Genomic DNA, 12,148 nt, shown 5'->3' with positions numbered 1-12,148 from the left:
ATGTTTGAAATATGAGCGGCAAAATCTCTTGTCTTTTCAAGAGGAGTACTTCTTCAAAATTCATTCCAATTATTTTTTATTTTATTATTTTATTTTTATTTTTTTTTTCCACTTGAAGTGGACGGTAACCGATGACTCCTCACTGAGGAATTTCCAACGTTGCAATGCAATATGCCGTAACTGCTCTTGAAGCAGGCATTCTTCTGGTCAGGATACGATTTGAAGGTTTCTACTGGGCTATAGGGCCCTGCCAAAGGGGTTAAAAAACCACTTTCGAGAACAATATTGACCAACCTCTGGAATACACTGATGAGTGTTTGTAGATAGGCGTTTTATTGCAGACTTAATTTCCAAGCTTTTAAGCATAGAGAATTTTCTACGAAAATTTAAAGTCAAAAGTAAAACCCATCGCACACTCTTAGAAAGGTCAAACAATATGAGACAGTATAAGTCAAACACTCAAGAATTACCGAGGGCTTCGTTTGAAGACGCTTAGCCGAATTGTATTGTTAAATATGTTTCTTGTCTGTGGATTTGGAATAAGTTATAATTTTTGAATTTTTGTGGGGTTGTTTTGGAGACATTAGTTGAGCTTTAACCTGCCCTCCCCGTCCTAACCACACATAAGAAATGTCGTCCCCAAGTCAGCTAGGTTGGCCCACTGGTCAACGCGCTTGACTCTAGGTCAATAGACCACAGGTTCGAATCCCCGTAGTCGCGACAAATTTTCGAGGGACTGACGAGAGGATATAATTCGAAAAAAGAGGAAGGGACTAAGTCCCAACTGGGACATTTTCAACTAATTGCGGTAGTACCCCAAATAATATTGTAGTAGTACCCCCAAGAAATTAGGTTACTAACCCAAATGTTGTAGTACTCCCAAAATTAATTGGAAATGTCCATATCATTTAACAAATTGGGGTATACCACAATTTCAGCGGAATCGTGATTCCATGAAAGAAACAGATTCCACTCGGCCTGAATCCCTTAGAGTTTGAAATCAAAGAGCTTGGCCTTAGATGTGTACAAACCCGCCACCCCATGCTCGAGCAAGGTTATAACATCTTTAGGGGATTAAAAACCTAAAATCATTTTTTTTAAAAACAATGTTACTCTAATGATTCCCCTTGAATGGCACTCCTAGGTCTATGAGATAGTTCCAATCAATGCGAAGAAATGAGATCTATGCTGCCGCTTTAAGGAAGAACACCGTATGAACATTCGAGAGCTGCCAAATCTCCCCAAATAAAACCTGTATTTTTTAAGAAAGTTGTGAATATGTTACTTTGAAATTTTCAGATATTTTAGATTAAATTGCAAACAAAACTGTCCGAAAAGTTGGAGGAAAAATGTTCAGCATTTTCCCAGAAAATTCGTTTTTTATCGAAGGAAACATGGCAACGCCTGAATGCTCATACGGCGTTTCTCCTTAGCCCGGCACACAGTGGATCGATTCCATTATAGAGGTCGGACATGAAATTTTCGACAAAATCTGCGAATTTTGGTGTTTATCCCGTCACAATTTACATTTCAAGGGGTGCTTTGAGTAGAAAGTTTTACGAGGAAACCGTTGGAACCACTTTCTGAACCTTGAAGTTTTGTATAAACGGAGTTATAAGCGTTTAAAGTTTCCAAATTCTGTCCGACTTCCCCTATTCGTCGTCTCCCGGACGGAGGAACGTAACTCAATTCCAAGGTTGCCACATTGACTCAAAAAATGTATTTATTTGACCAAAATGTAAGTGTCCGATTTTCATCCAAAAGTTTTCTGATTTTTTCATGAAATGTGGAGAAAAATCAGTAAAATTATCAGTTGAAAATGCCCAAGTTTCTCCTCTTTAGTATGCAATAAACGACGGGAAATTTGGCAACATTGAAATGAAGTTACGTTCTTTCGCGAGGGAAACGGCGTATTGACTCGATCCACCGTGCGGCAGTATAATGGACCATTAGACAAGGTACGAAATTAAGCATTCTGATACATGTATCTTAACCAAAATTTCACGTAGAACACGATTCGCGCAACGAAAATTACTGAAACCAACTCCTAACGAAGCTATTAACATTTTTATTTCACATTGGTTACGAAGAATTTGAACTGCCCGCTCACAAGAAACTCAAAGCTCTACGTAAGTCAAATCACGCACTACAACGGTTTCAGCAATCTTCTCAATCGAGCAATGTTCATTTCCTACCATGTGTTTTTCAAACTATAAGTAATTTGCTATAGCTGAGCCAAAGTGTCAAGATTGAGGTTGCCAGATTTTTTCATCGCAGAGACGGTCATGATAACGTTTACGAGCGATGTGAATCACGTAGAGCATTGAGTTTTCATGAGCGCGTGCTTTGAATTCACGCACCAAGAATCATTAATATCTTCGGAAGGAGTTGATTTCGGTAGTATTCGTTGTGCGCATCGTGTTTTACGTGAAATTTTGGTAAAGAAACGTGTATCAGAATGCTGAAATTCGTACTTTGTCTAGTGGTCCATTGTGGTGGTGAAAATTTGGAAGTAATTATTGTGCACGAAAATACTCATTGTGTCTAAGGACGATTACGTAGTCGCGAGAATAATATACAAACATGAGCTACTGGCTCTTTCGTCCCCTGCCGGCCTCTTGTTCATTTCCTCTTGCCCCCACTTTCCCGATCGAGTCCTCTCCAAGGCGCACGGAACAATAGACGGCTGGGCGTCTGCCGCGACTGCAGCGCTCCCAAACCGCCGCGAAAAACCAGGCGATATCGGCCTCGAGAGCGGAAGTTCGGCAACTCTGCGCGAAGTGGAGGGAGGAAACCCCAGCGGGGCGGACGGGGGGTCGGAAAGAAAGTCTTTCTCCTCGCGAGTGCAGCTCCTTTTCCACTTTTACTCGTTTTTGTCTATGGCCAGGATATAATTTTGCAGATTCGTTTCCTTCCACTCTGTCAGTTCGTTCCTGAAGCTCGCGTCGAACGAGTCCGTCGGGTGCCCCTCGTCCACGTTCCTCGCCTTGGATTAATTCTCCCGGTTTTTGGTTTCGTTCGCGGTGCCCGACCGTTGGAGTTTGTAACGCTAGTGCTGTTTATCCGTTTTTCAAGTGCTGTGATTTAAAAGTGCGGAGCTCTGGTAAGTTTTGCACGTTTTTTCACTCTCCTTGAGTTTTGCGCAGCATCGGTGTCTTTTGGATACGACAGGTGCTTAGATGTGCCATTGATGAACCCTTGGGAATACACACTGAAAAAAAAAAAAAAGATTGGTAGAATTTACCATTCCTTCACGCTGTATTTCACACAGCGTCAATTTAGAGTCAATTGTACCAGGAGAAAGGTAAACTTTACTATATACTGGTACAGGTAACCGTTCCTCTGGCAGAATCGACTTGAAGACTGGTAGAATTTACCATTCTACCAGTTCAACGGTAAATTCTACCAATCTTTATTTTCAGTGCAGATTGTGTGAATAAATCGAAATGTTGTAGGATTGTCATCAACATGTTCTCCCTTTCTTTGTTTATTTTTCTTTTGTTTCGCGAAAAATCCCATGTAGCAGAGTTTTCAAAAATAAAAAAGTTAGTGATACATGACAATTAAGTAGCTATTAAAAATTTAAAAATCTGGTAATGAAAATAGTCAAGAATATTTGTCAAAAATTGCGATCTCAGCAATAAATTTCAATCCAACTGCTATGTCGTGTTCAAAAATCAAACATGACATTTTATAGCAAGTTTGTATTTCGCACGTAGATTAAATTGCTATTTAGTAGAATTTCATAGCAATAAATAGACAATAAGGTGATTATAAATAGCTTATTTATCACTATTAATTTTGAAATTATACTATAAGGGACCTGGTCGTGTGATTGTGAGACATTTCATTAAATGTATCTTGGTCTCTGGGAAAAATCATTAAAGTACAAAACACGCGACGTTGATAGTATTTCTCGTTAAAAAAAAGATAACAAAATCAAATTTGGATTCTAATTTCCACTAATTTTAATTGAGTCATCCGATGTTTAATTTTAATGATTTAAATAAAAAAATTTCGAAGAAAATCTGTTAATAACGATATCTATTATTTGATAATTTTTTGCAATTGACTGTTCATTCAGTAAAACAGTGGAAAGATAACGATTTCGTCGAAATGTTTATTCATATCCCTCAAAAACCTCTGCTATGAGTGTCTGGCATTAAAATTAATTTAACTTAATTCCTGTGTCAACAAAGATAAGGTAAATAATAAGAACACAAGGGCAAAAAAAAATTTCGATGTAACCAACGTAAGTGCAAATACCTCGCATTTGAATTGGACCATTAAACACAATAAGATTTAAAATAACATAGGCTTTTAACATTTCTCGCAAAAAAGACACTGGGAATTGCAAAAATGAAGCCATGAGTGTGAGATAATCATTCAAAATGTCCATTAGAATTAGGCAATCAAAATTTTTCACCCGTAAAAAATCGGGAAAAAAATAGCTGGACCAAATCCAAAATTATCCATTAGGTAAATGACTGAAGTTTGATTTTATAAATTTCCTCCTCTCTTACACTCAAAGCTTGTAATTTTCTCTGAAAAAAACCACCCTCGAAACGATTCTCCATCTTGGAATCCTCGAGAATTGGTTTAAATAAATCAGTTGTTTACAAGTGGGAACAATTCCATTCTTGCATGAGCCCAGTGGCTTTTATCAAAGGACATGCTATCTGAAACTCATCGAGGAATGGACCTGTTCCCTTTTTAAAAACAACTTATTCAAATTCTAACTGACACGAGTGGAATTTAGCTTTTTGGCAAGCAGTAGGTTTCTATTTACGAACACATACTGCCGTGCTAAGGAAAAACGCCGTATGAACATTCGAGTCGAGTTGCCTAATTTTCCAGGATAAAACACGTATTTTTGAGGAAAGTTATGCATATTTTCCTTTGAAATTTTCAGATACTTCAGATCAAATTGAGAACAAAATTGCCTGAAAAATTTGAAGAAAAATATTCACAATTTTCCCAATAAATTCGTTTTATATTGAAGGAAATATGACAACGCCTGAAGATTCATACGGCGTTCTTCCTTTGCACGGCAGCATAGGAAACTCGCATTTTTTCACTTGTGAGGTGAATCTGGAAATTTTTAATGTGCTCATCTTACTTTACACTAGAAAAAAAAACATATCGGATCTAGAGTCCAGACTCTTAAAAACATCGACAAGAAAAAATACTCTTCAATCAGATTTAAGCTTAAATCAAGAACCAAAGCCTCTTAATTTGAGCGGATTTCCTTTTGATTTAAGCTTAAATCTGATTGAATCAGGAGTATTGTCAATATTGTCAATGTTTTCAAGAGTCTGGACTCTAGATCGAATGTGTTTTTTTTTCCAATGCAAGTAAAATTTTACTGCGAAATCCCCATTTTGCATCGAAGTGCATGAATTTTTAGCCTGTAAAAAGGGGATTTTGGTCGATGTTATTGCGCCGATTCTCAAATTCTAGAGAACTTGAAGATTTTATCAATATGATATCGTGAATATGCCACAAGTTTGAAAAAAGTTTACACCCAATAACGTTTCCAGGGAATCCATTCTTGATGCAAATTATGACACAGCTTTTTTTTGAGAGAAAAATGGTTACAAACTGAGTAAGAGTACAAGTCCAATGAGAATAAATTATCTTAAAATGAAATTCATAAAACTCCTAATATCCTCCTAAATACCTCCTAATACCTCCTACATCACAGTTTGTTTCTTAATTCTATATATAGCGTTATTAGTTTACAAGGAATGGGTCAGTGCACTTGTCCAAACGAGTAATTTTTGGGGAAGGAGGAAAAAATTCGATTTTTCATGTCGCTGAAATATCAAAGAATTTGCCGAGCTTCGGGGTAGCTAATACTTTTTCTCGATTATGCCCAGACGAGAATTAATACATTTGAATTTTGTTGTCATCTTTTCAATGAAAGAGTAATTGACCTTGTCTTGGATTTTAGGAGGTTGAAACATAATGAAACTTGCCATCTCGAAGAAATGCAAGAATGCACCTTTTGATTCTCCGCATTTTCTTACAAGGTGAATTCTTTTTGATGAATCTCCAGCACGATGTCAGAATTTGTCTGATTGTGAGTGTCAAATAAAATGTAAAAGTGCAATGGAAACAAATGTGGTTTTAAAGCCTGGTATTTTTTCTAATATTAGCAGGAATGATATCTTGAAGTACAACTCTTAATTCTCTGACTGACTCTTTAGATTGAGCTTTTTCATAAAAAAAAATAAGACTAATGAAGCCTAGAGGGTTCACAAATGCTCTAGGAAACTTTTCAATAAATTAAGGAGAGTGAAGACAAGATCTTCAATTTATGCCCCAATCTTTAGTTTAAAAATTCACTGAAATAAACTAAGAATGGTGTTCTCCTAATCCCATAGAACGGCCCAGTCTGAAAGGTTGCTCCTAGAGACTTGAGCGAAAGAGTAGAAAAGTTAACGATTCCAGGGATCAAAGGCTTCGGCGAAAGTAGAGCGCTGAAGATGGGAACAGAGAAGGGTTAATCTCAGAGACTTAAACGCAGAAGTAGAAAAGTCAACAATGCCAGGGAGCATTGGCTCCGGAGAATGTGGAAAGCCTGGAGCGGGATCGAAACTCGTGGAAAAGTTCCAGCCTAGGTAACGTTTTCGATGACTCTCTAAGAAGTTAGTAGCTTAAGCTACTGAGTGTATTTGCGTGGTTAAATGATGCTCCTAAGTCAAAGATCTCCGAGAGGAAATCAGAATCACGCGAATTCTGTGTTTCTCGTTTATAAATGGATGAAAGCAACGAACCTTACGAATTCAAGCCAGTTAAGTTATTCAATTGCAGCACTGATTCTAAATCTAATACTTCCTTCCATCTAGAATGCCAGTCTGAAGTATGTTTTCCGACTTCGCGTTGAACAGAATACACAAATGCCAGATTTCTAGAGATTATTCAAACATAAATTTTCGCGGAATTTTCAAGCATTTTTGGAGCAAGCTGACATCGGTGTTGGCTCGTCGGGCGGAACTTAAAAAACAATTCCAAGTTATGACTCCCCAAGTTTCCAAGCCATGCACAGTATCATAAACCTCACTCTCATTAGACCGATAAGTCACGCCTTTCTTCTACATGTCATTGTTACACACTTTAACAAAATTTAAGAAACTTGATCTCCTTATTTTATTTTGCGAATGCCGCAAGAACAATGTTTTTTGTGCTAAAACAATACGATTAAAATAAGGCCAATTTAAAAAAAAATCAGCCAAGTAGGAGAGACATTTTATTTTATTGTAGGATCGAAAAAGACACTCACAAGAGTTGCAATGGGCCTGTTGCATGCAAGAGATACAGCCGCGCGAATAGACTTTTTAGAGGTTAAATGACACGAAAATTACGATGGTCACATTAAAAAAGTCTGAAATACACTCCTTACTGCGCAATTTGCGTTGTTAGGAACGCGCTTTTTCAAATTTCCCGCGTCTGGGGGCAGTTTTCTAATCACCGGAAACGAGCAAACGGCGGGCTCGGTGATTTCCGGAAGATGCCGAGTCATTGTTGTTGTTGTTATTTTTTCCTTCAGTTTGTTTACAAACCCAACGTGATCTCCTATAGTGGTCCATATACGCTTTATGCGGTAACCAAATCGATCAACTTTTAAATATCCAACGCAATCCTTCTACATTTCATTTCACGATGTCACGAACTCCGATTTTTAGGTTATGTTGTCAGTTTTAGTTGACCGGAAATAGCCGCGAGTTGCCGTTAATTTTTTCCGTTAGGAAACTGCCCCCAGACGCGGGAAATTTGAAAAAGCGCGTTCCTAACAACACAAATTGCGCAGTAAGGAGTGTATTTCAGACTTTTTTAATATGACCATCGTAATTTTCGTGTCATTTAACCTCTCAAAAGTCTATTCGCACGGCTGTATCTCTTGCATGCAACAGGCCCATTACCCAGCATATTAATGATGATTAATGCAACTAAAAAATACTCTATCCTTAACTTTGCGAATTTCCTGTTACACTCTACTAACTTGACTGACAGTATTTATCAACTGATATCAGCTCTGCTGAATGGATACTCTTGTAATTAATGTTTCCTTTTTTAAGAATACCCCTGGAAAATTTCGTGCAGATATCATCAAATATAAACTTCGAAGGATTTTACCTTTCAGTCGATTCCACCTTTTTCTATTTCATTCCAGAGGTTGCCAGATTGTGCGATAAATATGGATATTTTACATGGGTTTGAACCGGAAAAAGTGCTGAAAAAACAACTTATCTGGCTACAGTTGGGTCTGGGAGGGACGAGAGGCTGCCTTCCTGGGAAAACCCATGATTTAGCCGAAAATGTCATTAAAACAAATAGGGCCTTTTAAAACGGTCCTAGCCTTTTTAGGGCCTAAAAGCATTATGACCTAACCTCAAAATTACCGACATATCCGTACTCCACCTGTATTGATACTCTACTTTTGACTCCTGACTCTTCAAGCTTCCTCTTCGCCGCATGACAACGCAGCTCACGATAACTTACCTAACTGTAGCGGATTTGTTTATTCTCTCGGAAAACCCTGTCACTTTCTCGCAGTTTCACCGATTTTTCTTCCTCGGAATTATTGATGCCGGAATCACTTCCTATTTTTCATTGTCTGACACCAAGCCGCCGACGCTCACCCGCCACGTAATTTTGATGCATGCATCGATGATCATTCATGCGTGACCGGTGGTCAACATGCTCCGATTAACTCCAGCCAGCGAGACGGTGAATTCGCTTCACGTTCCCCGTCCTAAATGTGCGCTAACGCGGCAGCAGTGTGCGGCCGGAACTACATCGCTGATTAACTAACATAGTTACGCGGCTGGCACAGCATTGATAGACGTTGAAGATGCAAAACATTTTTCGAAATACTTTTTCTTTTTTTTGCCTCTATCTTTCTTTCCTTTTTCGTTCTTGATTTTCTCAACTAGAAATACTGGGAAAAAAACATTGGATCTAGAGTCCAGACTTAAAAACATCGACAAGAAAAAGTACTCTTGATTCAATCAGAATCTAGCTTAAATCAAGAACCAGGCCTCTTAATTTAAGCGGATTTCGTTTTGATTCAAGCAAAAATCCGATTGAATCAAGAGTATTTTTTCTTGTTAATGTTTTCAAGAGTCTGGACTCTAGATCCAATGTGTTTTTTTCCAGTGAACAGCAGGATTGCATTTTGCAAAAATGAACCAATAGCATTTTAATGATGCAAGGACTGTGCAACTTATATTCCTCACGATAAAATTACTGAAACCTTGCAAAAAATTAAATTTATATGGTAAGTTTCGTCTTGAATTTTATAGATAATTGGAAGTAAAGATAGAGCTTGCGTGGATCAATTCATATTTGCGAGGTAAAAAAGTTGCACAATCTCGGTGACATTGGAACACTCGTGGTTCCCTCACTGGAAAAGAAACGCATTGGATCTAGAGTCCAGACTCTTAAAAACATCGACAAGAAAAAGTACTCTTGATTCAATCAGAATCTAGCTTACATCAAGAACCAAGCCTCTTAATTTAAGCGGATTTCGTTTTGATTCAAGCAAAAATCCGATTGAATCAAGAGTATATTTTCTTGTCTATGTTTTCAAGAGTCTGGACTCTAGATCCAATGTGTTTTTTTCCAGTGTTTTTGCAAAATGCAATCCAACAATCAGTCTTATTCAACAATTCCTTAACAAACAAAGAATTTGAATTGTGAATTTTTTTCTCCTCCAACACCAGTCCTACAGCACAGATACTATCTTTTTGGCCGGAGATGTTCCTTGGCCTCTCATTTTCTTCTGTGCGGATGGTTACGGGTGAAATATTTTGATAATCAGATTTATAGTTACGTTGTCGTATCGATGATTGTAGCCTCTGCTCTTGTGATCCAAAGATTTAGTTGTTAAAAATAATATTATGTAAGTGGCTTTTTTGGTGTCTTGATATCAAAATTTCTCTTAGTTCACGGTGGACATATCAAATTCTCAAATCTTACTCACGAGTGAGAAGTTATCGTTCCCCATGTTTGCGTTTTGAAAGTTCCCACACACTAAAAACCAAAATCTATTTGAGCCAAATCGGTATGACATTTTGAGTGCTAGAATTAAAACAACAAACTCTTTTGCTAGCTGCAACCCCGGATTGTGCTCAAAAACAAGGGATTAATGTCGAAAATGGTCCCATGGCATGGGTGCGTTCATTTTTTCTGTCATCTTTTCATGTCATCAACACCAAGTTCGATGGTGAAAATTATGTCAATCCACGAACAGCGGCCAACTTAACCTCACAGTTTTCTAAGAGTATAAAGTTTTCTCGAAGTGAGAAAAAAAACCAAGAAGTGGCTCTGTTACTGTACGTAACAAGGTGGAGATATGGTGCTGGGTCCACACCATTTCGCGGGAAAATCGAAGCCAAGAAGTTTCAACAATTATAATTAGAGTAAAAGATAATTTTTTTTAACTCTAATGAGTACCAGTACAAAACTGGCGGGGGGGGGAGCCGTTTAGATCAGGCGGTTTGCATTTGGCTCAGTGGCGTGGCGTGCTTTTCGATATATCGATTGTTATGCCATTTAAACCTATGGTAAAGAATCGATTATTAAGGTGTTCGCTGCGAACACCCTGTTTGTTGATCTTTTTCCATAGGTTTAAATGGCATAACAATCGATATATCGCAAAGCACGCCACGCCACTGATTTGGCTCTAATTGTAATTTTTGGAACTTCTTGACTTTGATTTCCTCGTGGAATGGTGTGGATTCAGCACCATGTCTCTACCTTGTTTTCTCCAAGTCCAGTCGATACTATTCTCCCTGTGCTTTCCTCTGGGAGAGACATCATGTGAAAGAAGGCGATCACCTTGGGCGATCAAACAACGCTGACCTCTGACTCTTAATTTCTACGAGGAATCGTGATGTTTCTCTCGTGGAATATCTCGGGACCCCATGCTCGATTGTTATGCGTGGGAGGATCTGCGTAGTGCGTGCATGCGGGAGCTTTTTACCACGGCCCAGTTACGTGAAAGCGTCTCACGCGGCGCGGCGTCGCGGCGCCTGCGCAGCGAGCACCGCACCGTTCCGCTCGACGCGATTTTCAGGGCCTCTTGGTCTTCGCGCGTGCCGCCCAGCGGCCCAGCACCGTTGAGCTCACCTCTGGCTGTGGAGTGTGGACTCAGCGGCTGCATTAGTCACGCGGTCCTCGATGCAGTCCAGTTCTGCAGGATTTGCATCCAGGTTCCGTCGTGGAAGTTATCCAGCTAAAATGGGTCACTATGGGTCTGTTACACTTGAGCGCTACAGCCAACTAGACTCTTCATAGATACACTGCCGTGTTAAGGAAAAACGCCGTATGAACCTTCAGGCGTTGCCAAATTCCCTCTCATATCGCCAATTTTCTGGTAAACATATGAATATTTTCCTCCCAATTTTTCAGATAATTTTGTTCGCAATTTCACCTAAAGATCCTGAAAATTTAATGGAAAAATATTCATAACTATCCTCAAAAATAAATATGTTATCAAAGTAAATTTGGCAACTCTCGAATGTTCATACGGCGTTCTTCCTTAGCACGGCAGTACAGTGGATCTGGTGCAAGTAACTGCCACACTAATTAAGTAGACTTACGTCTTATTTTGCTCGGAGGCAACACTCGATACATGTTGGGAAAACAAGCAACGATCGCATTTTGTTCGAAGTTGTTTTCTGTTGGGGGGGGGGGGGCTTATTTTCGCGCGCAAAATTTGGGAACCCCCACGGCAACATTGTTGTACAACAACTGCAACGTGCTCAGAGGCAAGTCCTCTTCATGTTGTTGCCCAAGACAACGCTGTTTTCTAACCCTAAATTGGAATTCGCTTTCTCATTGGTTGTTCAGAATCACGCAAAAAAAAAACAAGAAAAAAAAACAGAAACAATTTGTTGTTTTAAACAAAATACGATTTTACCAACGCAAAGCTTTACGCACAAATCTGCGTAATCTTCATAGCCCCTTTTCAAATTAACCGCGTCTGTGGACATGGCTTTTGTAACCGCTAAAAATCAGGGTTTTCCCAGATAGAAGTATAAAATAACTATAAGTAGACAAAAAAATCTCTCAGATGCTCGCATTGCTCGATAACGATTGAAATCATAGTAGAAAAATAGATTGGATGTGGTTTATCTAT

At 38.8% G+C, this 12,148-nt stretch overlaps 1 protein-coding gene across 2 annotated transcripts in view; it reads left to right on the top strand.

Annotated features, from left to right (window-relative positions):
• Positions 1–2,684: 2,684 nt before the first annotated feature.
• The window catches only part of LOC109032136 (uncharacterized), a 53,260-nt gene continuing 43,796 nt past the window's right edge, over positions 2,685–12,148 (top strand). For both annotated transcript variants that reach the window (XM_019044112.2, XM_072302195.1), the window contains exon 1: positions 2,685–3,103. The gene's annotated coding sequence lies outside the window, so the exon portion shown is untranslated. The remainder of the gene's footprint in view (positions 3,104–12,148) is intronic.

Source organism: Bemisia tabaci, chromosome 7 (assembly GCF_918797505.1).
Source record: "Bemisia tabaci chromosome 7, PGI_BMITA_v3".
NCBI lineage: Eukaryota > Metazoa > Arthropoda > Insecta > Hemiptera > Aleyrodidae > Bemisia > Bemisia tabaci.
This window is presented reverse-complemented; position numbering and strand designations above follow the sequence as displayed.